Raw genomic sequence first — 27,876 nt, 5'->3', positions numbered from 1 at the left:
TAATAATTAAAAATTGCGCATATATGCGCATATATAAAACCTCAACTGCATGTCAAAATTATAAATTAATATTTTAATAAAAGATTAATAAATTAATATTTTAATAAAAGATCGTTAATGACAATTCATTAGAAAAATTTGAGAAGCCATTAATAAACTTTAAAAATATAACGCAGTCGTATATTTTGCCTCACATCTCATCGAAAGCATAATGCATGCTTCGCTTCAAAATCGAGTAGTATACGCATATATACTATCGAGAGATACCAAAATTACTACTTTTTTTTTAAACACAATATCCCCAACTTACCAATCGCCGTAATTGTTCTATAAATCGAAAATGGAGCTACGTAATTAATAGCGTACATTACATTATTTCTAATGCCGATAATATGCGGTTATATAATTACCAATTCAGATACACATGAAACAATGCAGTCGAGGGCGATGAATCGTAAGTATACTCTACGCAGTATTGTTGCATTTTATCGAAATGTAATGTATTTTCGGCACGAATTACGATGCTTGTATTTCATAATAATGAGCTTTTATTGGTCATTCGGAGCATCATGAGCGCAATGATTCTCTCTGTGAGAAAGAGAGAGAGAACATTTACTTTAATAACGTACGAAAACATTATTAAAACCATCACCATATTACAAGACCGCGATATAAACTTATAGATCGCGTGTATTTAAAATCAATTACTTTATATAGGCATCAATTTCTTTTCTATCATCACAAATAAATATAATTTTTACGATTATAACATCGATTATATAAAATTATAGAAATTAAATTAGTTTTTATAAGTTTCAATTTCTATCATCTATTTATGTGATTTGAAAATGACACAATTTTTAATGCCTTTTTTGCGGACAGCCGCGATGGCGATAGCTTAAAAGAGAACATGTGTGTGAGCGGAACTTTGCTAACTAAGAGACCGGATATCTACGATGACGCTTGTTATACACGGCACAACCAACAGTACGCTCCGAAAGATATGTGCACGAGTGCGTGTTGAAAAATTATTCGCATGAAGAATGTCGAGGAGGGATGGTCGTCAAGAATGGTGGCGTCGTCTGGAGTCGCGGAACGGTATTTAGAGAGCAGGCCGGTGAGATATGGCGGAGGCGAGTGGATGGCGGTTGAAGGGTTGCGGTGAGTTAAAGAGAGGGCTGAAAAATTACCAACAGGGACGAGCCAGCACCCGTATTACCTCTCCTTGTTGGTTCACCCTTGCGCAGAAACAGGATGGCGAAGAGCTCGAAAGAGAAAGAGAGAGAGAGAGAGAGAGAGAGAGAGAGAGAGAGAGAGAGAAGGGAGCGACGGGGCAGCGTAAAGTCTGAGCCTCTGCGGTCTCTCGGCACATTTTTTTCCGTTTAAAGCAATTTTTTTGCTCGTTTCTAGCCTTCCACCCCGATCCTCCTCCCTTCCCTTCCGTGCCCTGCCTCGCCGCAAATTCGCTCTCCGTCCACTTGTTCTCCTCGGGTCGAGGAGAGTGTATCCCGGGCGCCTCGCGGTCTCGCGATAATTGTTTAAGATTTTCTTCCTTTTCGCCTCTCGGTCGTAGAACGCCATCCATTTCCTTAAGCAAGTCGATTAGTCACCTCGGCTCTCACCCCTTCGCCCTTCCGCTCCTTTTGAGCTCTCCCGGACGACAATAATTGGTCTAGCCCGAATCAGCCCTTCTCGCCTCTTCTCCGCGACAACCTCGCTCTTCAATCGGCATCTCTTCAACGTTGCGCGAGCACACTTCAAAACTCGTCACTCGGAAAATGTATCTTTACATCCTTTTATATTGATAGTCTACTCATACGAAAGAGAGAGAGAGAGAGAGAGAGAGAGAGAGAAAGAGAAAAAGAGAACTAGGTGAGGATCGTTAAGCCAGAAGTAACAAGTATAAGAGGATAAGGTTCCGATTGCCTCGTTACACCAAAACTCAGCGAAACGCGAGTATTATACGAGTATATACACGAATAGAAATATGTATATACTTCTTTCGAAGATGTTCTATTTTTTGTCAATACACTCGACGGTACCATAATTGGCGCCCTTTCCCCGATTTAGTAAAAAATGCGATATTTTTATCCTCGCTGCGGAAAGATTATAATTCCTTCCCCATTCTTCCTTTCTCTCCTCCTCCGGTTCCTCCTTCTTTGTCGTTTGTCCCTTCCACGTAGAGAAATCTGTCGCGGGCATGATGTTTAATTGAAAATACCATCCCGATGGGACATTCCGCGTCGCATCCGGTAAGACTGTACGTCCGACGACGATCGATTTAAAGTCCGCTGCACGTCCAACGACGGATAGCTTCGCCAGAGACACATCGATCGCAATCCGACAACTGGGCTCAATAAAGTGTTAACGAGCAACGGATTTTCCATCTGTCGCGCCGCCAGAACATCGTCCAGGAAAGGCGAACGGACGATCGGTGATAGAAGGAAATGGAGGAAGAGGGAGAGCTCCGTGATAAAGCATCGCAAACGGTCGTTAACGTTAATGAATAAGTAAGGTTAATTTGCGAATGAGTTTCACACTACGTGGCTAGTCGTGCTGCCGTTTGGCTACCACACACCCGAGGGCATCCATTTCATTATCGAGAGCGGCAAGCGGTGGCTCGCCATTCCATCTCTCTTCCAATCCCTCTTCTCTCTCTCGTTTACACATTTTTCAATTTGCAAGTTCTCGCGTTGATCCCTCAATGAATATCTTTTGGTCGTTTTCACGCCACGTTGTCTTAAGCTTTCAAGAGAACCGCACATGGCTTTCGCACTCTTTTTTCGTTATGACGAGATTCTGTGAGTTTTTAATGGATAAATAAAATAATAATAAATAAATAAATTTAATTATTAATTAATATCAACACACACAGGTCTCGGAATATCTTTGGAATATATTAGTACATTTTTATATAGCGTGATATCTCTAAAACAAGTAGATGCATGTAGTAGACATGTACGATATAGTGTGTTATTCCCAATCATAATGCGATAGACGCAATAAATAAAAGATATTAAACATCGTAACGATAAAAATAAATTTCCAAATAAAAAGATTGACCTTTGATTTAAAAAAAAATATCGTACAATTTAACATTAAATGTCCAGCGCGATAATATGATGTATATCTAATTGTCACGCTAATTAATACGCAAACTCGATAACTGCTCACAATGTCAGTTTTGCAAGCTCCTTAAGCTTTTATCGCCTTAAAGTTAGCGACTATTTCCTATATCCGAACGCGCTCCTCCATATCATATCCTCGCGTCAAAGACATGCCAACGACATGCCAAGTTTTCGGCGTGTAACTTTCCTCTCGCGCGAAAGTTTCGGTCGGAAATTTAATTCTATGCGCGAGATACAGGCGTCGACCCCCGGAAAGACGTAGAAATTGGTCCCTAAGGGAAGACTAGGAAGGATGGACGTATCGCAACGGCAAAAGGACGAAAACGGAAGAATTTCGACGAACAACAGGGCTAAAGATAAGAAAAAAAAGTTTCACGCAAGGTAAGTAAGTTTATTCGAATGGCATATTCCGCGAACGACGGTCGTTAATTAAAATTTCATTATCAAAGATAAAACTTGTATCCTTGCTACGCGACGCACATTACATTTAGCGAATTACAGCGGACGGTTCACTCGATAAGGCAATAATGCCTCACCCGCCGACGTATCGTCCGGAAGGTCACGCAAGAATTTACACGAGTATGCGAGCGCGGAGAATATGCGGTTGAGCGCTTCCAACATAAATCACTTCTCGCAATATCCATCTAGGGCCTTCCCCCCGGCCGCCCACTATTCCTCAAAACGAATGACTTTCCGCAAACCTCCGTTTGAGAGGCCCCATCTTGGCCATCGACCGAGATATAAATGCTCTTCTCTCCCACGTCTTATCTCTCCTCTTTACGCGCGCCATGTAATCTTCCTTCGTAATCGCGTGCAAATTCTCAACGATTATCGATCCATTCAAGTCTGATTACAAAATAGATGGTTTGTAGGGAATATTGGCAAGCTTTCAACACTCCGCGCAGTCTTTTCATACGCGATCTCGATGGTCGACTATATTCTTCTACTTTCTAATTTTAATATTAATTGAAAAATACGAGTATTTTATTTCCATTTTATCTTCCGCTGGACGATATCGTCGCGCTTGATTTTCAGAAATTTTACACGCAAATGCACATGCTTAATGGCTATAAGCCGATGTAGTATATTCTCGAAGTAAACTATATGGAAAATCTAGCGCGCCTGCAAGGCAAATGCTTTACGTTCCATCGATGGCTAATAAAAGTATCGCTCGTCCATCATCGTCATCCGAGCTCTTTTCGGCACTCGATCTTTTTTTTATCCGAGAATCTCGGTAGAAGTGAAAGCGTATTTAGCCGGCTACACTTTCCGAAATCGTTTCCGAAAATGTCCTCTCGCCACTTAATGAACATTTCCGAAGATGCATCTCCAAGAGGCGCGCATCGAATCCGACGACGTTCGTTAACGTTCGCTTTATCGTGGGTTCATTTAAGCTGCACGATGGCTCCTCGAATTTCACGCTCACCACGTGTAATCTTGACGAAGAAGCAAGATGAAGAGCGACGCTGAGAGGGAAGGGAGGGAGAGAGGGTGTGGAGGAAGAGAGAGATTGGAGGAGAGAAAGAAAGACGGGGGATCCAGCTCTTCCCTGATGAGACCGAATAGACTGCCGTGAAAACGAGATACTTCAAAGCGTCATTTACGGGTGAGATTGATTTAATTGAAGGGATAGCTCGAAACGAGGATCGGATGCGATCAGCCAGTCGGGCGGACGATGTCGCGATTTGACGCATGTCTTCGTGCTCGTATATAGTCGAGAAAACGACTTTTCCCTCGGATAGAAACCGATCCTCGTCGTGGACCTTCGCAAACGAATCGACGACCGTCTTGATTTGTGTGAAAGTCCCGGGGATCGGTGATTCGTTTTAGGCTCGTTTAATCGAGACGCGCGGCTACGAGAAAGTGAGCCACGTGTGCGCTCATCGATGCTTCCATTAAGGTAGGCCAACCCGCTGTCAAACCCTTTCCATGTAATATTGATGTCTTCCGTATAATTATATTGACAAGCAGTTATTAACCGCGCGATGGATTCTCCGAAAAACGTCCAAAGCATTTAATAAGAAACAATCCCCTAAGGGAATCGATAAACTCAAATCACGAGCGTTGCGATAATATTAAAACCATAACATTACCATTTTACTCCATGCTTTTTGTTTTTATTACAGATATCATTTATCAAAATGTGTAACGGTTATTTCGCCATGTAATCTCCTCCCATTCTTTCTACACTTCTCGATCCTTTTAGGTTCGTCGTCACGATTTATACAATGCATTGTCATGACTGGAAAAACACGGCAAAGATACCCTTAACGTCTTATATACATACTAGGGAGAGCTTCAGCGTACTGATACTATTTGATCATAAACGTCTCGGGTTAAAGTGGTCTTATTCTACCTTTTTATCAGCACGCTAAAGCCTGCAAATTGCTGTTGTACCTGTACGGATATTCACTGCGATCACCAAGTTGAAGTAATGGATTCGTAATCTCTCGGGAAAATTTCACGTGCAACGATCCTTAAATAAGATCTAATGTAGGAAGTCAATCGTATTTCCTCGAGCGATTTTCAGTCCCGTATTGTGCATACACGAGGTAGTTTACCGCTCGTTAATTGTTTGTATACACAGTGATAATTAATCCATTCAATCCCTACAACATCCTCGTAGCTGTCGCTTTTCATCTCGACAAAGAGACCGCATCGGTATTAGAATAGAATATTTAACATTGTTGGAGTAAAAGGTCAAGGAGACTCATCGACAAACTATCTCTTTAAGAAAGAGAAATTCGTTATTGAAGTAACAAAAATTAATCAAATTTTTAATTAGTTATAGACTCCTTATTTTTATATAACTTATTTAATTTAACTTATATTATATAATTTAACAGCAAATATAGTATCAACGTTCGATTAGAAAAATTTTATTAATTCACACAATTTTTTAAATACGAGAACGGAAAAAATTCATATATTTGATCTCTTCTTTAATTCACAAAGAATAAATGAAAAACTTAAACTATTCTCCACATATCATGATCAACGATAATCATAATAGTTATATAATTTAATTATAACAATTATAGTTATATTAATAATCATAACAATTGAGAACAGTCAAGAAATATGCATTAAAATTGCTTAACAAGAATTTGCTATATATCAATGGATAGTATTTTTGAAATACAAGTCTGACGAAATGTTTTAGAAACAGAATGTAAAGAGATTTGCATAAGGAAGTGCAAGGACTCTGTCGATAATTGGCCGATCCCTTGCATAGAAATGCATAGAGTTCTAGAGCAGTTGCCGCGGTCAAGTGTCATTAAATCAGCTCAAGTTCTCCTCTCGATATGGAGCCGAGTTATTATCGAGAATCCTGCTTTCGAGATTCACGATTGGAATAAGATGGGTCATCCCAGTTTGTAAAATGCGTATTGTGCATTGCTGCACTTATATTGTGTATATATATATATTGTATATAAAAGAATGTTGTTTAACACGTTTCAATTACGATCGACAAACTACGGAATGATTACCAATCGCAATCCAGCCAGTGGCAGATCACCACTAAACAATCGACAGTTGATTGCAGATCGGCGCATCGTTTACTCGCGTAAATATGGGACGTATTAACAAGCCCCGACCTGAGGGTCGCTGCTGGTAATCGCGCCAATTATTGTTCATTGGTTATCGATGGAGATATTAAGCTGTCAATTAAGACCGACAATGAAATATTCATCTTACGTGTTCGTGTCCGCCTTACGTATTCTCGGAGATCGCTCGCAAAAATAGAAGCGAAACAAATTCACAAACAATCAGATACATAGCGGAAATTGATTTTTTTACAGATAAAGTAATCAAATTTTCGGAGAGGATCGATTTGCGTACATTAGAGTCACGCCGCGAGTTCAGTATTATAGCGAGTAATAAAAGCATATCGCATGTCAGTCGACGATATCATTACGCACGATCGCGCTTTATGGCGGTCATTTTCCTCCCTGTTTTATGCTACCCATAATTCGATTTGAAGCTACCGTCGATACATGAATGCGAGCTTATGAATGATTTATGTATATGTATAGCAATGAGATTCATATCTGAAAGAATCATTACTCTAAAGTCGCATTACAAACATCTGACATTTCCATATGCGCGAATATACATTCTGTTACAATACTCTGTATTACGGTTTAATATCCGCTAAATATTATAGCTTACGCGATATGAAAATATCTATTGACACGATAACGAAACGATAATCAAATAATCGAATAACGTATGCTTTTAGATCTACTCTCGTTCCTTTTTTTTTCCCCTCAAAAGTATATACTTTATTCGTTTCAAATACAGAATGTTCAAAGTGTGCGGTTAAAACAAGAAGCGTCACGCAACAATATATCTCTTTCTCGTTTAACTATCCGGGCAGAGCAAGTCGCGTATTATCGATTCCATCTCATTTTCTCGTATTCACAAGTAGCTTATATGCGAGTAACATAAATGAATCTTGGCGGTAAAAAAAAAGGGGGGAAAAAATGATAATAAGTGAGAGAGAGTTAAATTATCCTCTTTCAACTCATGAGTATAACGAAGAGGCGATTATCCGCCCCGAGCGCGTATAAAAAAGGGGATCGGCGCTCGAAGGCTTAGGAGGGGGATATTTCTCTTATTATTATTATTATTTTTTTTTTTTTTTTTACGGGACCCTCTCCCGTTCTTTACCGGACAAATCCGCATGAATTCCATTTGCGCCGCGCGCAGCGTAACCAAAGCAAGCTAGGATTCACCGCCGTCATTCAAGCGGAATAGATTATCGTGTAGATAGATTGCACCGCGAAACAACGGCTCGTCCCCGATGCGGATGGAGAGGCGACCGATATTCACAACACAAAATTCCATCGAGGAGCCCGGCCGGTCGTGCGGGGTCGGCTGACGTGGCAAACTGAATTCCTATCGCGCTTAATCAGCACTACTGTCGGTTAACTACTTATGACAGTACATCGTCGCTCTCCGCCTCCTCCAATTACGCGACGCGCACGCCGTTTCGGTTCATCCGCCGCGTTGTCGGCGTCGAGTCTTGACGGATTACGCGCGAATGAACGCGATTCGTGTACATCGCGCGTAACTCGTTCTCGCGAATTTGCACGTGGCTGTAAAAAAAAAGAAAAAATAATAATATTGCGCTCGCCACTGTCTAACGATTTCATAACGATTGTTCGAAGAGAAATGCGTCAGGCGCGATTAAAGTTTTCGGAGTGACGTAACGCTCTGTTGCACTTTGTCGACTCGTTCGTTTCCATTGTGTTTTGACTTATCCTACTTTCGAAACGCGAACGACTCAATTAACAGTTATACCAGCTAATTTTACACCCGATGCATCCCCGTTTATCGAAACTGCGTTATCGGCAAGCTTTTAAACTCTGTGTAAGAAGATTCATGCGAGCGAAACGCCTACACACCAAATAGATATATCTCCATAACTATCGGAAAACAGATTCATGGCGCAGTATGTTATAGGGGCAGCGTAATTTCTACCCGCGTAATTAATGTGTAGAATAATTTAATAGTTTGAAAAAGCGGCGCGAGAGAGAGAGAGAGAGAGAGAGAGAGAGAGAAAGGCGCGACCAACTGGTTTTTATATCATTATACGATATCTCGCGTATAACTGACCGCGCAGAAATATAACCGAAGAATCGGAGCTGCGCGATGGCGCGCGACGGCAGACATAAAATATTTCCGCTGCCGTAAAATCCAATTCACCCCACAAGGATTTCTCTCGCGAGCGTTTATTTAAAAAATTCTTTGGCGATTTGTCGCAAAACGTTCGGTTTCATCAATCGACGTTCAACATTACCGCGCCGCGCCCGATTGTGGATCATCCCATCAATTATGTCGCGTGTCGGTTTTACGCGGTTCAATTTTGATGACAGCTCATATTTGGCATTAGGTGAACGTATGCCCCGTTTCATTTCATCGCCGAACAATAGGGAGAAAATGGTAGAGCGGGAAAACGAAATCGCGGGAGAGAAAGCCGAAGAATGAGACTGGAACTGGTCGAGTAATTAGACCCTTTAATTAAACCGCGTGGAAGATGGGGACGCGGTACGAGCGACGGAACAACGGAAGTTGCGGTGAGGGGAGGGGCAGGGGAGGGGCAGGGGAAGGTCCGGGATGCACGGCCGCGGAAGGGAATGGAGATGCCGGACAAAGGGAAGAAGGTCGGCGAATGTTGCGGATCGTGATGAGAAACCGAGCGAGGTTGGCCGATCATCGCTTTATTATGACCGCGTAATGGAGGCTTCGATAACCGACTTCATTTCGCGATTCACGCAAGCGATTCCCTCCCCCTCACCACCTCTTTCGATTCCTCGGTCATCTCCCGATCCTGCATTTATCCTCCCGTTCCGTCGAATGAGCAGGAAGCGACTATTATAAACCGCGACGTAAATTCGAACGCTTTATCATCTCGCTCTCCTCTCTCACACTTTCGCTTTGCTTCCTCTTCTCCCCCTTTTTTTTCTCCACCACCACCACCGTCTTCCCGGCGCGCCGGTGATTGAGTCGCGAATCTTTCCTACGTTCCATCGAATAGTGGAGGATAATCGCTCATTGGAATCGCGAAGGGAAAGTCGACGAGTTCGTTAACTCCGCAAATTGCTTAAATGCTCGTTCGACGGCGAGTACACCGAGAGATCGATTATATCGTAAGGCCATGAACAATACTTAATACTGCACGGCACGAAAACCCAATATCTCGATATTGAGCCAACTAAACATTCCTTTTAATCTTCCCTTCAATATTTACCATTATATAGCATATATATATATCGGCCATACCTCGAGATATCCTGTATATAGTTTATGGACGTACGCTCGTACGCTTAAACCACAAATAATAAAGGGACGCGACGAGAGTTATCCCGTGAAATAACGTCGTTCGTTTCGCGCGTTACGACGCCGACGATAAATTTATCACCCGCCATTCATTGGCTCGACTGTTTCGCTTCGTTCCTCACACGCTTCGTATGTATGTATATACATACGCGAAGCTACAAAAGCGAAGCTACCTCCGCAGCGCGCACGAAGCTTCGCAACCGGAGATGCGAATTTCCGAAGCTCATAGTCGCGCGATTTTTATGCGAACAATGTTCCTCGAGATCCGCGCCGGTCAACGCCGAACCGTTTTAATCTCCCGCCGCTTGTTGAATTTATACGAGCGAGGAATATAATTTTGTCGGGAGAATTTCGCTTCTCCCTCTCTTTCCCCCCTCTCTTTCTCTCTTTCGAGATTCTTAACTTTTCGTAGCAGTTAGTACGTCCGAAGCATGACAAATGTAAGGAAAATTTAAAAGCGCGCGGATTCCATCTTTCGCGAGCGACCAACTCTCGTAGCATGGAAATATCTCAAGCGCCCGGCTTTCAAACTTGTACTTCCTGCGCTTCCTAATGACAGAGATTTCAAAGCCGATACCGCGGTAGAGAAAATTCCGCACGTTCCCAATTCTCGGAAAAGTACGATCGAACGTTATAATCAATTTTATAATCAACGCGACACGAGTCTATCCTGTTGAGATATTTCCTTATTGTCATGATTATTTTATGTTTAATTATAAACCGTTCAACGATAACAAGCCAATTGTGTCGATTCTGAAAAATCCATCGATTCCCTTGTAATTATGATTACTCTCTTTAATCGTGAATAACAAAGATTATTATCCGGCTGTTGGCAAGAAAGATCCGTGCACTTTGTATATTCAGTAGCACGAAGAGATACGATAAGGGAATGATACAAAATGTTACGCCCGGAATAAAAATCGATCGCGAAACTATCGTCCGACTGATTGCGAAACTCTCGAGATTAGAGGAAGATCGGAAGCCCAACTTGTCTGCGTACGGGACGACGATTTTATAGTGGTTGCGTACCCCCCGCGCAATCTTGCCGCGGTATTCCCTCGCATAAGATTACGGCATTTCGTATTCATGCGGTAAGGTGTGACTCGGTATTCACGGACGCAAGTACGAACTCTAACTGAAGTTTACACAGGCTAAACTAGCGCCAGGCCGGAGACACACTCTGTGCAGCTTAATCGGGTCGGGGCAACGAATGGGACATAAACATTAACAGTGTCTGTAAAAACACGCGTGCGCGCTTTAATTTTAATATTCCGCGTTGCGCTCGCCATACACAATCTCTAGCATAATTTACGTATGTAGAGATTATTAGTATATTACGTAACGCTCGAAAAAAAATCTTGACTCTATTCCTTCTAGATGGGTGTGAAAATTTTCATAATACCATGTAACAATTTTGAATCCTATAATCGCCAATATTGGAATTACACAAAACAATGTTCAACTGCATCATACATTTGTCGGACAAGCAGGAAAAATATGATATCCCACCCTCGTGCATCGATCGGGAGTCGGGAGGGAGGGAGGGAAGAGAGGGGAGAGTAGCGGTATCGAAATGTTAAATCCCTTTTACACGGTCTATAATTCGCGAGAAAATTTACGACAGGATTACCACCACGGTAATCCCAGGAGTGATATTATGCATGAAAAAGTTCTGTTTTATACTGACCAGGAATTTAAATTAGAAATTATCCTTCGAAAAACCATAGAATCGCGCTTCGGACGGTATCGCTCCAAAAGTCAAATTACAAAAATTCGAAATTTACTTTCTCTTGCCTTTTAAATTCTAGCCCGACACAAATTGTGCGTAAGACTCGAGAGTAAATTTTGCCCGCACGTAACGTTGCTCTCTCCGTAAAAATACGTGCCGTTAAATCATTGCAACGCAAACACTCGCTTGCGAGCATCAACCGTCCGTCCAATTTCTTTACACCCTTCCTTTACCTGCGTCTCGCGAGGTGCGTACGAGGCTCGCAAAAGCGCGTAATTTTCTCCGCGTGATTTCTTTTTTTTTTTCAACGCTGGCCAGTTCCGTGTCCGCTGCTTTTTCTCCGGAACCGAGCCGCTCCCGAGATTTGTTTTCCCGCTCGTTGATTTCAATATCATTCAAATACACCGCGGATGCCGCGGCTGATGCGCGATAATTCACGATAGTACGCGAGATGCATATTTATAATATTCTCTCTTACGGATGCTACTACAAATGTTTAAGTTTGCACAGCCCGACAGAGAGTACGCTCTGTAGCATACAACATTAATGAATATTCTCCTGCGAACACGGTGTAACGTAAGACGAGATTTCGGGGCTCGTACTGATTTCGCGATGCTTCCGACTCATCACCCCGCGGTGCATTGTTTCAGAAGTTCGTAAAACGTGAATCCGTCTTTCGCCTGCATAATTAAAGCAGCTGTCAAAACCAACGAGTCAGCGTTAAATTAGGTTGCATAAAAAATACTTTGACGCTCTTTATCCGCTTGTTAAATGAGATCAATTCGCCATTTCATTCTCTATCTATACTCGAAAGATACATACGTATTAAATTTTTTTTCAATCGACATTTATCTGACGTACAAAAAATTAAGTAATTTGAAGCGCACGAGATGTAACGCGATTAATGATAACTTACTTAAGCGCGTAATAACAATTATAATATACATCATATAGTGGCTTATGTTTTCTAGTCGTTGATTTCAATCCCACGGCAAACTCCTCCCTCGGTTTTACACTCAAGCACCGGAGTCGCAGTAACTCCGAAACTTCGGACAGCCCAATCACTCCTGCTAAGTTGCAGGCAGCGAATGTCGCGACCGATGAATCCCCTGATATAATGGGCACGTACAACGGGACAGTTTCTAATATTTACTACTATATTGCCATTTCTTATATAAGATAGATAGCGTTAAATACTCATGGTAACTCATTTTGAATTCAGATCGTTTCTGCAACATTTGTGATGGTTAAAGGGTCATAAGATCAGTAGACAACGAATACTACGGTCTATCCATTACTCGAAAATATTTCCTATTATCGGACGTACCCGACCGGCTTATAATCGAGTGACGAGTCGAAACAACCGTACGATTGTCCCTTTCTAAAAAAGCCATGAAACCTCGAACTCGAATATATCGAAGCGTCGAAGCCTCTTTTCCGCGATACTGATTGGCTGTCTCGCTTGGGCGCTACGACTTGCTTCATTCGTGTTATTTGCAACTGTCAAATCATGCGAATTTTGACAGTTTGGGAAAGAAAAAGTTAAAGTTAGGAAAGAAAAGTTAAAAAATAAAGCGAGAACGCGGACGCTTAAGGTGGATGTTTCGTGTTTTGTCGATGTGACATTATCGTTTCGCGATATACATACATACACTCACACACACACACACACATATATATATATATATATACGGGGGGGGGGGCGGGGTAGTATTATATAAACGATCATCGAAGTGCTGCGATAGACGGCGAGATTCTACAGGATCGGTGCCGGCTTGCCGCTGTGTTTCTCATCTACCACCGTGTGTAGTCAGTACCCGGACGAGAGAGAGAGAGAGAGAGAGAGGGGGTTGGTCGGCGCTCTCAGGAACACCGGAGATTCCCAGCAGATTCTCCCAACTAACCTATCGGTTTCTGGCCGGCTGCTCCGCTTAATGGGAATTGAGAACTTTCGACTCCGGACGCGCGATAATTCATCGCCCTCTCGCTCTCGTAGCTAGCGGCCAGCGTATGCCCTTACCCGTTACGTGCCGACCTTCGACTCGTATATATATATATACATACGATGTGTACGTACGTACGCCAACGACGACGACGACGACGACAACGACGAGGATAAGTGGTGAACGAGAGTGGCTCCGGTGGATCCGGTGCCGCCGCAGGCGGGTGCGAAGATACGAACCAATTGCGGGAGTCAGAGTTGGCCTCTCCCGTACTGCTCGACATCCGCGGGTACATTCGGCAAACGAGTTTATCGAAGCGTGTCTGTATCCGCCTACCCTCTGTCTCGTTCGCTTATCCTCCTCGCCACCCTTCCCGGTCTCTCTCTCTCGTTCTTAATGTTCGTTACCGCGACATGCGTCCCCCCTCCCTTAACTATTCTTTCGTCTCTTCTCTCTCTTCTCTAGTGTATCTCTATCGGAATGCACGTGATATCGCGTTGTAACATCAGGATGTAGGAAAAATTAATTGTTAAAAATGGGAAAAATTTAATTATTTATCTATATAAGACACTAAAATATTTATTTTTTCTTCCAGTTTTCTTTAAACTAAATTAAGCTCTTCCGTTTGCTCTGTGTTTGATATGGAAAGGTGAGAAAAAATTATATAAAGTTTCACAAAACAAAATCTTTCACTCCTTGATATGTTCTCTTAGCTTACGGCATATTAAATATTATAACTACAACTCGCGTTTACCTTGCGTTCTATGAATCGTTGCGAGATGTAGAAAAAAGCTTGAGAAATTGCCCGAATCGACGACACCGACATTTTATATAATTTGCAGTGCAGGTTTTATTAAGAGAGAGAAAGACTGGAAAACGTACGTCCTGAATTATTGCGAGTCGGACGACCGTTAGCTCGAGTTGATGTCGTTTCGCCTGCTTTATAGGCCGAGTAACGAGGAACAACTTGTCCGCGTTTACGAGCTTCTCTAGATTCTATTGCACTCCGGCATTTGTTGTAGGGCGATGACCATAAGTTTAACGGTATAATTACTTTCCCGATATTCACATGGCACGAATATCTTACGACATTACCACCATGTAATTCGCGAGAGCATTAACAGATTAATAAATCCGCTGTTGTTCCAACGAGGGTGATTATACGCTACTTTATCGCGATAAGCGATAAAAAATAAGCGAAAAAAACACAAAGGCGAGTATATGTATATATAAATATTCTAATAATAATAATAAAATTGAAGAATAATTTCTTTTGAAAAAATAATATTTGTCACCTAATAGTTTTTAAATTTTTTTACCCCGAAAAATATTTTCCGAATTCTTTTCCTCTGTTTTGATTATGTTTTTGTTGGCAGTTTCCTCGGCAGAATTATTAGCTTCAAATTCCGAAGAATCATCCATCCTCGCCTTGTAAGGTACGTGTAAAGCGTTCATCCTCTCTTCGTCTCTCGTGATATCGTCTCTCGATATTATTTCCTCATAAAGACGATCGAACGACGTTCCTCGATAGTACAACGAAAAAAACCATCCGTCTGCTCGTCGAATCCGGAAACAAGGCGGACATAAAGGCGAATTTCTCCTGCGTCGCGCGTACGGCCTTATTAAAAGGGACACGCAACGAGATTATCGCGAGTTACCTAGTTAGTTAGTTCGTCTCAAAGTTACTCGCGCGGCGAACAGCGAGATCTACGAGAGGGTGGAGGACGAAGGAAAGCACGACAGGATCGGTAGGTAGGTTCGGGACGAGCGACTTTACTCGTTAAGCAAGCCCCGAGGCTGCTCGGCGCACCCCCAAAGATTCTATACCTGCTGCATCCATTTCCCGTTTCTACCAGCCCGCGCTTGTGTCGTCGTCGTCGTCGTCGTACTCCGTCAAGGATTTCGCGTTTCCGCGTTTCTCCAAGTCAAAACGTTCTCCGTTCCCTCCTTCTGTTGCGGTATCCACATGAGCTAAAACTCCTTCTTGACGATCGAGCTTGCATAATGGACGACGAAGGACAGACGGAAGCGGAGGAGAGAGAAGTAGGCGATAGAAGGAAGGGGCGAGAGATTAATTCGGTGAAACCTCTATCCGCACTCCTGAATCTCCCAACCACTCCTATTTTCCCCGAATAATGTATCGGCGGGATAAACCTACCGATTTGAGCGAGTCGATTCATCGTCCGAGCTGCCAGGCAAAGCGGAATAACCCTACGCCGAGTGGCGACAAACGAGAATGGCTCTATTAATTTATAATGTTTAATTATAAAAACAAATTTTTTGATACATACCATTTTTCCGAGTAGGAAAAGAGTAATTTTTTATAGCGTACAATCATGAAGTAAAATCTTCAGAAGCAATAAATTTTTTTTTATGTGAGGATAATACTTCTATATAACATAATAGCTCTAATTTTATAAAAATCAATTCTAGATCTCTTTTTATAAAAGAATATTTGACGCAATCTTTCTATAGAGTATAAAAGTTAATTAACATTTGTTAAGAAAAAAATTGGAAATTCATGTTTCACATCAGGCACATCTTTACGTATCGTTGTTACACGCGATTTTTAAATTCAAGATCGCATCGCCGAGATCGATGCGTTCTTAGATTTTGCTTTCTAATTTCCTGACGGTTCCGCGATCTAAGTAAGCCGTAGAGAGCAGAACTCACTTTAGTGTTCCCGCGCTCTCAGCGCGCTCGCCGCATGTGCGGATACTTCGCGGTCGCGAAGTACAGCGGCTGCGTAAGTACATCCCGAGAGAAATCATGGTGAAGTAGTGCTCATTCACGAGATGCCGATAATCTTTAAAGTTCTCCCCCCCCCCGACCCGGAACTGACGCTTGTACGAGGGGGGGGGGGGGAGAGAGAGAGAAAGAGTGAGTGATTCGAGTCCTTATCTCGTCCTCATCAATGCCGGCTTGTATACCACGACATTAACGTTACCGGTCGGATAATATTACCGTATATCGGCGAACGACAAAAAGATTTTAATGAACGCGATCATCATCGACGTGGCAAAGTCAAATTTAAATTGCACGCGCGACCGACGGATGAATCTATCGAACGGTAATAAAAACGGGCGGTTAATAAAGATGCCTCGTCCGGATAATTGATACTTACGCGGACGCGGAACGAGATCGACGACGACGACGAGGACGAGGACGAGGACGAGGACGAGGACGAGGACGAGGACGGGAATGACGACGACGGCGATACGTCAAAAACATTCCGCCGATCTACCGTGCGCGGGGAATGGGGGAGAAGCGAGGGACTAATGAAACGCCGGGGCATTGAAAAATGTCATTTACTCTGCGCATACATCGTCGATCCCCATCGTCGATCCCCATCGTCGCGTAGAAAAATATCGGGTCGAGAGTCTGAACAATGGGACGGGAGGGAAGGAGACGCGGCAAGTCCGAACACACATCGACGCTGACCTATCGCGTCGATTATCGTATTTTTAAATTCGCCCAGGCTTCGTCGTGAAAGGAGACAAGAACCATCGTCATCACCACTACCAACAACGACACGGTGGATGGCGTAGGCACGCGATAATTGTGGATAATTCTCGGCGTCGCGTGCCACCCGCCTCCTCCCGTCCTCCCTAATTATATGTCTCCCAGCCCTTCCGGCGTTCTCGCGCACACTTTGTATGTGCCGTACGTATGCTACATACACACATGTATATATAGATATACGTATATATAGGTCCCTGGACCTCGACGCTTCCAACAAGAGAAACCGCACTGGTAGTGGAAACATGTAAGCCCTTCGGTCGGCACAAACGGGAGAGCGAACAAAGGGAGAATAGGATGTGGGACGTCCTTATCGACAAGACGACCAATATAATCATCCGCATTCCGTACCATGTTATATACATGTGATTTCGCATATCAATCAGGCATATAAGACGCATCCGAGTAAGAAGGATGGATTATCGATAAATAGATTTACCAAAATGACAGATTGTATACCATATACTTGTTGAATTAACAATTTTTATATTAATATGTAAGTTTATAGATTAAAATATGAGTATATAAAAATTAAATTTCTTTCAAATAATGTCAAATCAAATTTATAATCCAAAAAATATTTAATATTGATCTAACAATATCCTATGTAAAGATCGACAGAAATTTTGACGCATTCGATTTATTCCAACGATTATCATAAAAATTACATCACGACGACGTTTGAAGCAGCGGTCATTGACAAATAATTCCTATCGCAAAGTCGTCTGCCAGACGAGAGAAACGAGACGGATAATGACTCAGAACATACGAGAAGCCAGCCACGATGGCGCGAATGTAAAATATTTCATTTAGAGAAGAGCGCAGTTCGCCGGCTGGCCGGCTGGCCGGCAGCTTAACGAAACCGTAAAGAAAAAACTCTCGTAAAAGTCCGGAAAACCTATCCCACCACTCGCTTAAATTCTATCCTCCGTCTAATAGACCCGAGCGAGGAAAACGAACGGCGGAGATACAAAGGTCGGCGAAGATCCCAAAACGCTCTACCTTCAAACGCGATTCGCGCGCGCATAGCTCGAAAATAATTCTGAAAGTTTCTCCGTCCTGAAAACGAACAGACGGCACAAAGGATTTATTCGGGATGTCAAAGAGAAAGAGAAAGAGGGAGAAAATGGTGAAGAACTGTTTCTCTACGCGCGCATACGTTGTGAATTTGTATATTCGTAAGATAACATCCGACATTCAATCTCTTTACCTCGAGATACCTTATGATAGAAAATCATATACTTTGTAACTGCGCCAGTCACATTTTGACATTTTATTAACGGTATCTTTATAAAAAAAAAACCGTTTTATAAAACTTGCATGTGATATCATCACCGAGAAATAAGAAATTTTAATCGTCGATATATTTATATACACGTGTATTAATCAATACATTTTTTTTTTTATATTGACTCACTAAGTAAAAATAATACCATTTTTTTTATCATTTTCCAAATAAAAATAAAAATTTTTTAAAAATTTGTAAATACATATATATACCATATATATCTTTTAGATTAATTCTTTTCGTATTAAGCATCACTTTGTTGTTACTGTCTCCTCTTGCCTACATGTTTCGTTTAGTAATCTATCTTTTTCATCACTCTACATTCACTCGTCGCCTAGGTCAGGGGTCAGACATGCGAGTCCGACGCCATTGCAATTGCATGTAATTATTCTAATTCGTGATGCGCGAGTCCGGAGCTCGCATTCGAATGCGTTTATCGTATCATTTTTTGCCTTTTCTCGCCAATTCCATGGTATGGGTGCTGAATGGCGAATCATCGCCGCATGTGATATACGCATCGAATTAACTCGCGCGCGCACCTCGTTACGTAAAAGCGGAGAATTTTAAAGGCAAAGCTGAAAAAGAAAAGGATCCGCGACGTTGGATTCCGACTTTCATATAGTTTCGCCATTGTACTGTATTAATTTCGCGAACGCTAGGATCGCGAACCATTTCAATAGCGATCGAGTCCCGATTACTACAAAATTACTACTATGCCAATCGCGCGTATTAAGCCTAACGCAAATCAAGCATAAGGTAACAACATCAAGCGTGACATTGATATCGCCGCGATGCTGCTACACATGTCCAACATCATGTTAAACATCGGCGCGCGGGAATAAACTGTTTATAAGCAGCGAGAGCAATATGTAATTACCCTTCGACGGGGACAGGCGGATAACGTTGAATCCGCCAACGTTTTCATTTCGGCAGCAAGCGGCATGTATGTATGTTAAGCCCGGCCGGCCGGTCTAATGGATTTGCTTTTACCTGAAATTGAATTATAACGCTGTAGTAGTTTGCGGCTTTGCCGCGTAACAAGATTTAATAAAGCACGCCCGCGCGCGTAATAATATGGTGCAGTAATAACATATGCAGTACATTACTGCGATATACATATCCCTCGTGGATATATATCAGCGCATGGACGTGTAGAGAGACGAAGGGGAGAGAGAGAGAGAGAGAGAGAGAGAGAGAGAGAGAGAGAGAGAAGAAAGATTACCGGCGTCGCGCTCTTCCGAAATTGCGACGCGTCGTCGACGCGCTGGAAATCAGACATCGCGCACGCGCTTTCGCGACATCCGTTTCGCCCTTCGTGTTACGGAAATGCGCGGACTTGCGATCTTGTTTACCGTACAATTTCATTTTGCACTGTCGCGTGTGGATCGACCGCGTGCGCTCGTTCTGTCACCGTAAGCCCCGGCTATGTCTGGACTATCCCTGGCAATCCTCTCCCAAAGACGTAACGTAACGTAGAAGGCATCTTATTTCGCGCTTTCGATTTCAACGTAGAATACGAAAAACCAGCAAACGCTCGGAAACAGAGAGAAGGGGTAACTCGAACGGAGCACACGGAACGTTCCGAATTACCCTCGTCGACCCCGGCATCAGGTGGTCCTCATAGTTACATACGGTGTCCTAGAAGAGCACTATATCTATATCTACAAAAAAAATTTCAATTTTCTTTTAGTGACAATTTTGTAAAAAGCCACCATTTATAGCAAACTGATCATTTTTATGTTAAAGCTGAATTTTAAAATTTTTCTTAAGATATTTTTTTTTTTTTTTTTTTTTTTTTTTAAATTGACTGAAAAGCTTTTTTCATTGAATAAAGTCTTTAACCTTTGCATTTATTAATAAGGATATTCTGCCGTCATCAAGCTATCATTTATTTTTTTTAGAGTATTCCCTAATATATCCGTGCTCGTTGCTCTCGTCGAGATAACACCCTGTATACAGGCGTCGGACAGCCGAGGAAGAGACAGATGGATTCGGACCGACGAGCAACGTGGCATGTGGCATGAAAAAGACAAGAAGAAGGGCGGAGAGAATAGATGTAGAATGGCAGTTTAGCGGAGATGGGTTGCAAGGAGATAGGAAGCAAGGAAAGGAAGATCGGGAAGGAACACGTAATTCCGGGGGGGCTTAGCGCGTCCCAATTTTCGGGCCAGTAAATTCCAATAACGTCCGATGCTCTTAAACTCTTCGTACATCACATCGTCTCTTGAACCGGGGATCGATTTATAACCGAGAAATTCGAGTTATCGATACCTTATCGGCATCCCGCGTCCGCTCCCCCGCGAACTCTTCGTGGAAATAACGACGCGCACCGGCCAAAGTCTCGGACAATGATTTATGAGTCATTGAGAAAACCATCCTGGCCGTATGTAAGACCTTCATCGCAAGACTGTCCGCAACTCGCGCCTTTAATGACGCGAATGCGCGAAAGGCGATAGAGAAAAAAAAGAGACACGTTTCAATCCGATGAGTTAGCGGGTTTCGCTCGTTCTATTCCCTTTCGTTAGGGAAGGCAAGCAGCCCGAATTCAAGTCTTCAAGTATCATCTCTGGGAAGCAAAAGAATCAGCGAAATCTCAGTTAACTTCAATTGCTATTTATGGGAAGGACCGTAACGTCTGTCAGTTGAGATGTGCGAATTTCTCATTCTTTTTTACACTCTACTCTAGCTCTTACATCTTTCCTACGCTCTCTACCTTACACAACTGGAGAGTTTTATAAATTATAAGAGCTCGCCCCCCGCGTTCTCTCTCCGAGATCCTTTGTCGCGAGCATCGGGACCGGCGGCTTTCGATCAATAACCGAATAAGATCAAATTTCCGGCGTTCTCTTGCCCCTATGTCCTCTAGACGATCCTGAAGAAATCGATTTAGCGGCGGGAATCGTCGAGGACGAGGCTGCGATAGGACACGACGTGCGTAATCCGATAGTATGCGCAAAATACCGTAATGCCAGACACCGCCGCGAACAACGCTATAGCCAATAACTTACGCCGGGCGCTTTGAAGGATCGTTCGGGTTTGCGGCTTCGTGACTAAATAGTAATATCGGGAATGTTGCGGTAGCGTCGCGCACACATACATTCAACATTCCTCCCGTTTGCCGCGACGCAAGAACCGCGGATTGCGACCTGCACGAAAGTGACACCGATTCGCCGATAAGGATGAAATCCGTTTGGCGCGATTGATTCTCCATCGCCGTAACCATCGGGAATAAATTTCAGGCAACGTCCTTGTTGGAAAATTCAGCGTTGAAAGATCGTGCTCAAAAATACGGAGATACGATGATAAATTAATTGAAATTACACATTGCATGTCACATCGCCGTATCGTTGTCACAACTGAACGCAGCATAAACTTGATGATATATTCCAAGTAAATTCCTGCTGTTACAAATGGTACAACGCGCGGTACCATACCCGCTATTAATTTCCTGTACAGCAGTGTCTAGCTAGCCAATGATATAATATAGAAATCTATGGTATCAATGTGCATCCCTCTCCACCTTTCAATGCGCGCGCGCGTGTGTGTGTGTGTGTATACGCGGCGACGCGATATAATACAACACAAATCATATCAACTGCGCGAAGACAATAAAAGACCAATTAATTGGATATAGGTCGCTAGACGATTACATCTCTCCAGCTATTTCGCTGGTACGTTCGTATATAACGAGATATTCTATTTGCCATCAAGCCACGAGAGGAAGAGAGAGAAAGGAGATAAAAGGACACGTCGGGGATATCGGAGAAGTGGTATTCGGGTTCGGATCGGGCAAAGTGACAGTCGCGAATAACGGCGACGCTTGCCCTTTGACGGGCCACTCGAGACGAATTATGTTGCCATGACCTCCCACGGATCCTCATACGAAGAATCGGCCAATTAAGGAACCTGTGCGATTACCTTGCACGATAACGATTGCGTTAAACCTTATTGTCACGATCGAGCTTCGCCATTTCGAATTTACGTTCCGATTGTTTTCACGTCTGAATCCGCCATAGATTTTAATTTCGCGGCGAAAACGATCTTCGCATTGCACAATCTATTACTACGCTCAAATAAATATGCAAAGATCTATCGCGTAGATAGAGTCGCTCACGAGAAATTTATCCAACGTCTTAAAAATTCCATAAAAGTTCACGTAATAGGAGAAAAAAAAAAGAGAGAGAAAGAAAGCACATAAATAAAAAGAAATTTTTACAACTTGCATATGTCGAAAAAAAAATTAATATACTTCTAAATATTGCAAGAGAGAATAAAACTTAAAAAATTATCTCAAAATTACAAAATTGCCAATTCAATCTAGATTGAAGCAAATTCAAAACTATTTCCTTGCCATTTATTAACTAGTATCTACACGTGTGTATTCCAGAGGAAGATATATAATGCTAACACTTACATACACATAATTTAATTTTAAGCAACAAAGGCTTATAGTTTCCATTGTTATCGGACATCAACTTTATCCGGAAGATGTATCGCGTTGCAACGGAAAACATTTGATTCATCTACCCTTTAGCTCGCGGCTCATTATTCTCTCGCTCTGCCAACTTTATTTGCGATTACTCCTATAGATGAGACTGCGGACAGCGGACATCAGCGTTATCTTTGTTTCGCGCGGCACAAAGCGACGTTGCGGAACGTGTGTGCACACGGCAACCCACACGAATAATGAAATTTCGTTACCGCAAGACAATACTGTCATGCATGCCTGGCCAGATTCTGTTGCGCCCACGGGCCGCCCCGCTGAAAGCTACACGCCGAACAACTGTTATCGCGGCAAATTGCACGTTCCTTGTGTAGCATTACGAAATTCTGCGGTAACATTGTTGTCCCTTGCACGTAACCATTACGGTTTGCGCGAATTATACGTGCCTTTTTTTTTTACAACGAATATTCGCGACGTGTTACCGCGGATGGTCGAAAACTGTCGGTGATTCGATTTGTTCGATTATTGATGACGCGAACGAAGCGGAAAGCAGCCGCGAAAGCTGGAAAGCCACGACGCGGGTCATCGCGAATACGATTTGTATGCATTATCGGAGCCGAACAAATGCGAATTTACTCTACACCATGTGCGTATCTCGACGAAATACATGCACGAAACAACAATAGAGCGCGAAGCAATATCGTCGGATCTGTGTATTCGTCTTATTCTTGTCTCCCTTTATCTCTCAAACGTCGCTCATTTCGGGAGCGTTGCATTGCCATCGCTAAAGTAGCTCTGCGAAATCAACAGCAGCAGGATCGCCCGAGATGTCTCGATGACCAACCCACGCCATTCGATAACTTTTTCCTCCTACGCGCGATAACTTGCCTTTATTTACCGAGTAGGTAGTCTAATTGTAAATCAAGCTGGCGTTCTTTCCGGCGCCGCTCTCCACCTCTGTTTTTTTTTTTTTTTTTTTTCGATCAGTCACAGGCGCGGGAAAGAAGAAAGCGGAGAGAAAAAGAGAGATGGACAAGAGAGAAAGAAGAGGCAAAATAAAGGAAAGGGAGGAGGTGCAGCCGCGAGGATCGGTTCGCATAGATCGTCGGCGCGGACAGTCGCGCCATTAAATACGCCCATCTCAATCACTGGCGTACGGAGGGTCATAAATTCTCACGGTGGTGGAGGAGACGGTGGTGATGGTGTGGTGATAACGGTGGTGGCTGCGAGAAGGTTACGTTACTAGTGCAGAAGGGGATGCGCGTGCTGCAAATGCACCACGGGAGTTTATAGTCCGGGGTCCATTCTCGCGCGTCCCGCGCTTTCACCTTGGGCGAGATTAGCGATTGTTTGCGCTGACAAACCTGTATACTTTACGGAACGACGACGACGGGGACTCCTCCGCTCGTGAAATGAGAAATATATATTCGTCCGCGAACACGAGCACGACGGATAATTCCGCTAAGTGCGCAAGAAGCGCTAATTATACGCTTATAAAGTCCACTAGGACTTCCGTTCGCTCGCAACCGCCTGGTTAATTGTCGGTAAGATATTTTTTACAAGCGTGTTAAGTGCACGTAAATGATAAAGTAAATTGCTCCTCTCGCGCGTAAAAGAATTCGAATCTAATGACTTTCGAGTCGAGTATATCCCGACTTTATAAACGTCGATTACACATCCCTATACGCGCGCATTTCAGCCTCGTTTCGTCCAGCGGAGAAAGAGAACGATTATTTTATCCTCGATAAAAAGAGAACTTTACGAACACAGCGAGTCTCTTCTAATGTCTTTACTCGCGTACCAATTATACTACTTGTACGGCAACGGTTTACTTTCAACGAAAAAGTTACGTAATCAGATTTACTTACTCGAGAAGGGCACAATATCTTTTGCGATGTACGGAATTAATATGATAAGAAATTTCGTCGAATTTCCGTAAAAATATTTTTTATATTTTTATATCGAAAAAAGGATATGAAATTTATTCTATACTATACGTGGTGCAATATATTCAAATATATAATATTTAATAATAAATATAGAAAAATTATAGATATGTGTAAAATTATGAATATATAGTTTACAAGTCTAATTGTAAGCTAGGGAAGAAAAAAAATTTTAAAATTCGTAGACGTACTAGCGATACTACGACAAACTCCGATTTTAACGCAGAAGTTTATATCCCTCGCAATATTTTCATGCGATAAATATTGTTCACGTTACGTGATACTTCAACGCTGACATTTATTTACGGACATTTATTGCCTGTCGCGCTCGCGCACGCTGACAAATGCTGCGCGATGTTAGTACATACTAACGAAAACTTCATTTAAACAGGATTATACGACGTTAATACTAATTATTATCACGGAACGTTAAGCTTACGACTGGACGAACTGGCAAGATTGAAGTTATCTTCTTTACTACACATCTTAATTAACGGAATTACCTTTCTTGCCTCACATAATTTAATTATCTTCTTATATAAAGATATAAATTTCGATGATTAAAGATGATTATTAACGAGATCCGATATATTATTATTCTTATCATATATGCTATCCAAAAAAATCAAGATACAACAAAAAATATTCACCCATTAGTCCCGTTAACTCGCAATTAGCAACATGAAAAATGTATAATACATCGGAATTGAGGGAACCGGTTTATGTACGCGACTTCTATACTTCGTGTTAGAAGTAACTTTAGCTTAAAGAGAGGGTGTGGAGGGTAGTCTGCAAAGCAGAGATGGCGGTTATAGGGCCTGAAAGTTGCCGCGAGAGAGCGGCGGTAGGCAGTGATCGAGCGGTCGCGACTTAATGAAACTCTTAAGTGCCAACTATTAATATGGCTTCCAAGTTACCGAGAGGCCCGTTGCACCTCCGTCCTTCGCGTTTGCGTTCCCTTCCCTTTGCCTTCTCATCGATTACAAGTTTTCCAGAGAAACGGCCGTATCGCGCGATGTCACGGGGAAAAAAGTAAGATATTAATTGTACTTATTCTCTCGTATATTTTTCGTTGGTATAAAAAAATGCTTCAAACAATCGACGAGAACTATTTCTATTTCACAATTAATCTGCTCTTTCCAACTCTATGAATAACGTAATGTGCATCCATCATCCGCTACTTTACATTTCATTAAATTATCTACGGCTCTTGTAGATACGCGACTGTAAGTATCATTAATAATAAGTCATAAAGAATCGTTACTGTACGAGATAATCGTCGTATGAACGATAAGTCTAATTACAATGTCAATATTTATCATAAAATCATGAAAAAACGATTAAATGTCATATGTATATTTTGTTGGTCAAAAAATTAAAAAATTAATTTTATCGTTTGAGAAGACTATCCCCGAGAATCGCAATCGATCGTTATTCAACGAATTGGTTTAGAAATTTTTTTTGCAAACGGTACCACGTAGGGATAAGAATAAAAATTGGAAAGTGTCAACCATTATCCCGATCAGCTGCTTTCAGACCCTGGAATCCAACAACAATTCACGCTCGCATCCGCTAAGCGTACTAAACCGAGTTCACGCCTTGTCGCGCTTTTCAAGCCGCTGTCACGCAAGGCGATCGGCTACCGGGGTTCGCGTCCCTGTCCCCAATTTGTCTTTGAATGAAAAATTGATCCGGTTAGCGGCTGTGTTGCAGCTTGTCGGAAATTGCGAGCCGAAGAGGAAACTGGTGAGAAGCGGGAGAGATCGATGACGCGCGCCGATATTTTATCCGTCGCGATACCATCGTGACGACGTCGTCCCTACGACCGAATCGCGCTCCTTCGTGTGTTCGAATAATTATTTCCAATCTCGAGATTCAATCACTTGGGATAAATTAAAATCCAGCAGAATTCCTGCCTCCTAAATCGTCGTCTCACCAGCGATTGCCGTGATCGGCAGCCGATTATAAAATATCGCGAATCAACGGGTGTAAGAGCTTGTAACGAGATATTATACGAATTTAATTAAATATAAAATACAAGTTTCGATACGGCTATCGAGTGAGAGTAAATTCTCCATGCAAAATCAATTTGGGCAAAAATTTTAAGCTAATATGTATAGCAACGACGAGATTAGACAATCTCTCATTATTGAATCTTTATTTACGAAATAAATTCTTCAATTCTTAATATACACCTATCTCATACTTCTTCAATTTTTTCGCATCGCTCTGTACCCGAATTAGGATTGTTTCTGACAAACGTTCTCGGACAGCAAATGGCCCGAACACGCCGTTTATCTGAGACTGACGGCGCTCGCGCTTTCCGTTCACTTTGCGGGCTGTACATTTTTCGCATCCGCACGCACGGAGAAGCGCCGAAAAGTTCGCATCCGTCGAGCATTAATCGCTTTGTCGTCACGCCCGGTACCGATTCTCCTTCCTCTCTGTTCCGTTTCCCTCCCCCTCATCCCTTTCCCAATCTCGTTGGCGCTCGCGTTTTGCACGGTTTTTCGATTCGGTCGCGAGACAATGAAATCCTTATCGCCAATGGCTATCGCTACGAATGCCGACCGAATCGGCCGCAACCGACGGCCGTTTCTTTTTCCATTTTTATCTCTCTCTCTCTCTCTCTCTCTCTCTCTCTCTATATATATATATATATATATATATATATTTTTGTCTCTTTAGTTTACACCGGGGCATTCGTGGCTTTTACCGCAAACGTGGCACCTTTGACCGCGACGTGCTGACAGCAACAACACCCCCGCCGACTCGACAAAATTTTCCCAATTTTCTATGAACGCCGTTGATAACCATTCGGCTTTTCTCTCGCCTTTAAAATTATTAGCTTCAGAATATGTCCGCGCAACAATGTAAAATAAACTGTTTGTGCTTAATGATATGCGTTAATTTTTCCAATCTACTGCTACGACATTGTGGAAATTTAAATTATGTTTAAATAAGTCTCTGTTGTGAATGAAAGTTAAAATCTTCATTAATTAGCATCAGAAACTTGATAATTTAATTACTTCG

The 27,876-nt window shown here is 42.5% G+C and overlaps 1 protein-coding gene across 6 annotated transcripts in view; it reads right to left on the bottom strand.

Moving 5' to 3' along the window:
- The window catches only part of LOC138935573 (nephrin), a 357,081-nt gene that overhangs the window by 290,418 nt on the left and 38,787 nt on the right, over positions 1-27,876 (bottom strand). The gene's annotated exons all lie outside the window — the stretch shown is intronic.

The sequence above is a fragment of the Polyergus mexicanus genome, unplaced genomic scaffold (genome assembly GCF_030449975.1).
Source record: "Polyergus mexicanus isolate NDT 795.1 unplaced genomic scaffold, iyPolMexi1.0 SCAF_8, whole genome shotgun sequence".
In the NCBI taxonomy this organism is placed as follows: Eukaryota; Metazoa; Arthropoda; class Insecta; order Hymenoptera; family Formicidae; genus Polyergus; species Polyergus mexicanus.
This window is presented reverse-complemented; position numbering and strand designations above follow the sequence as displayed.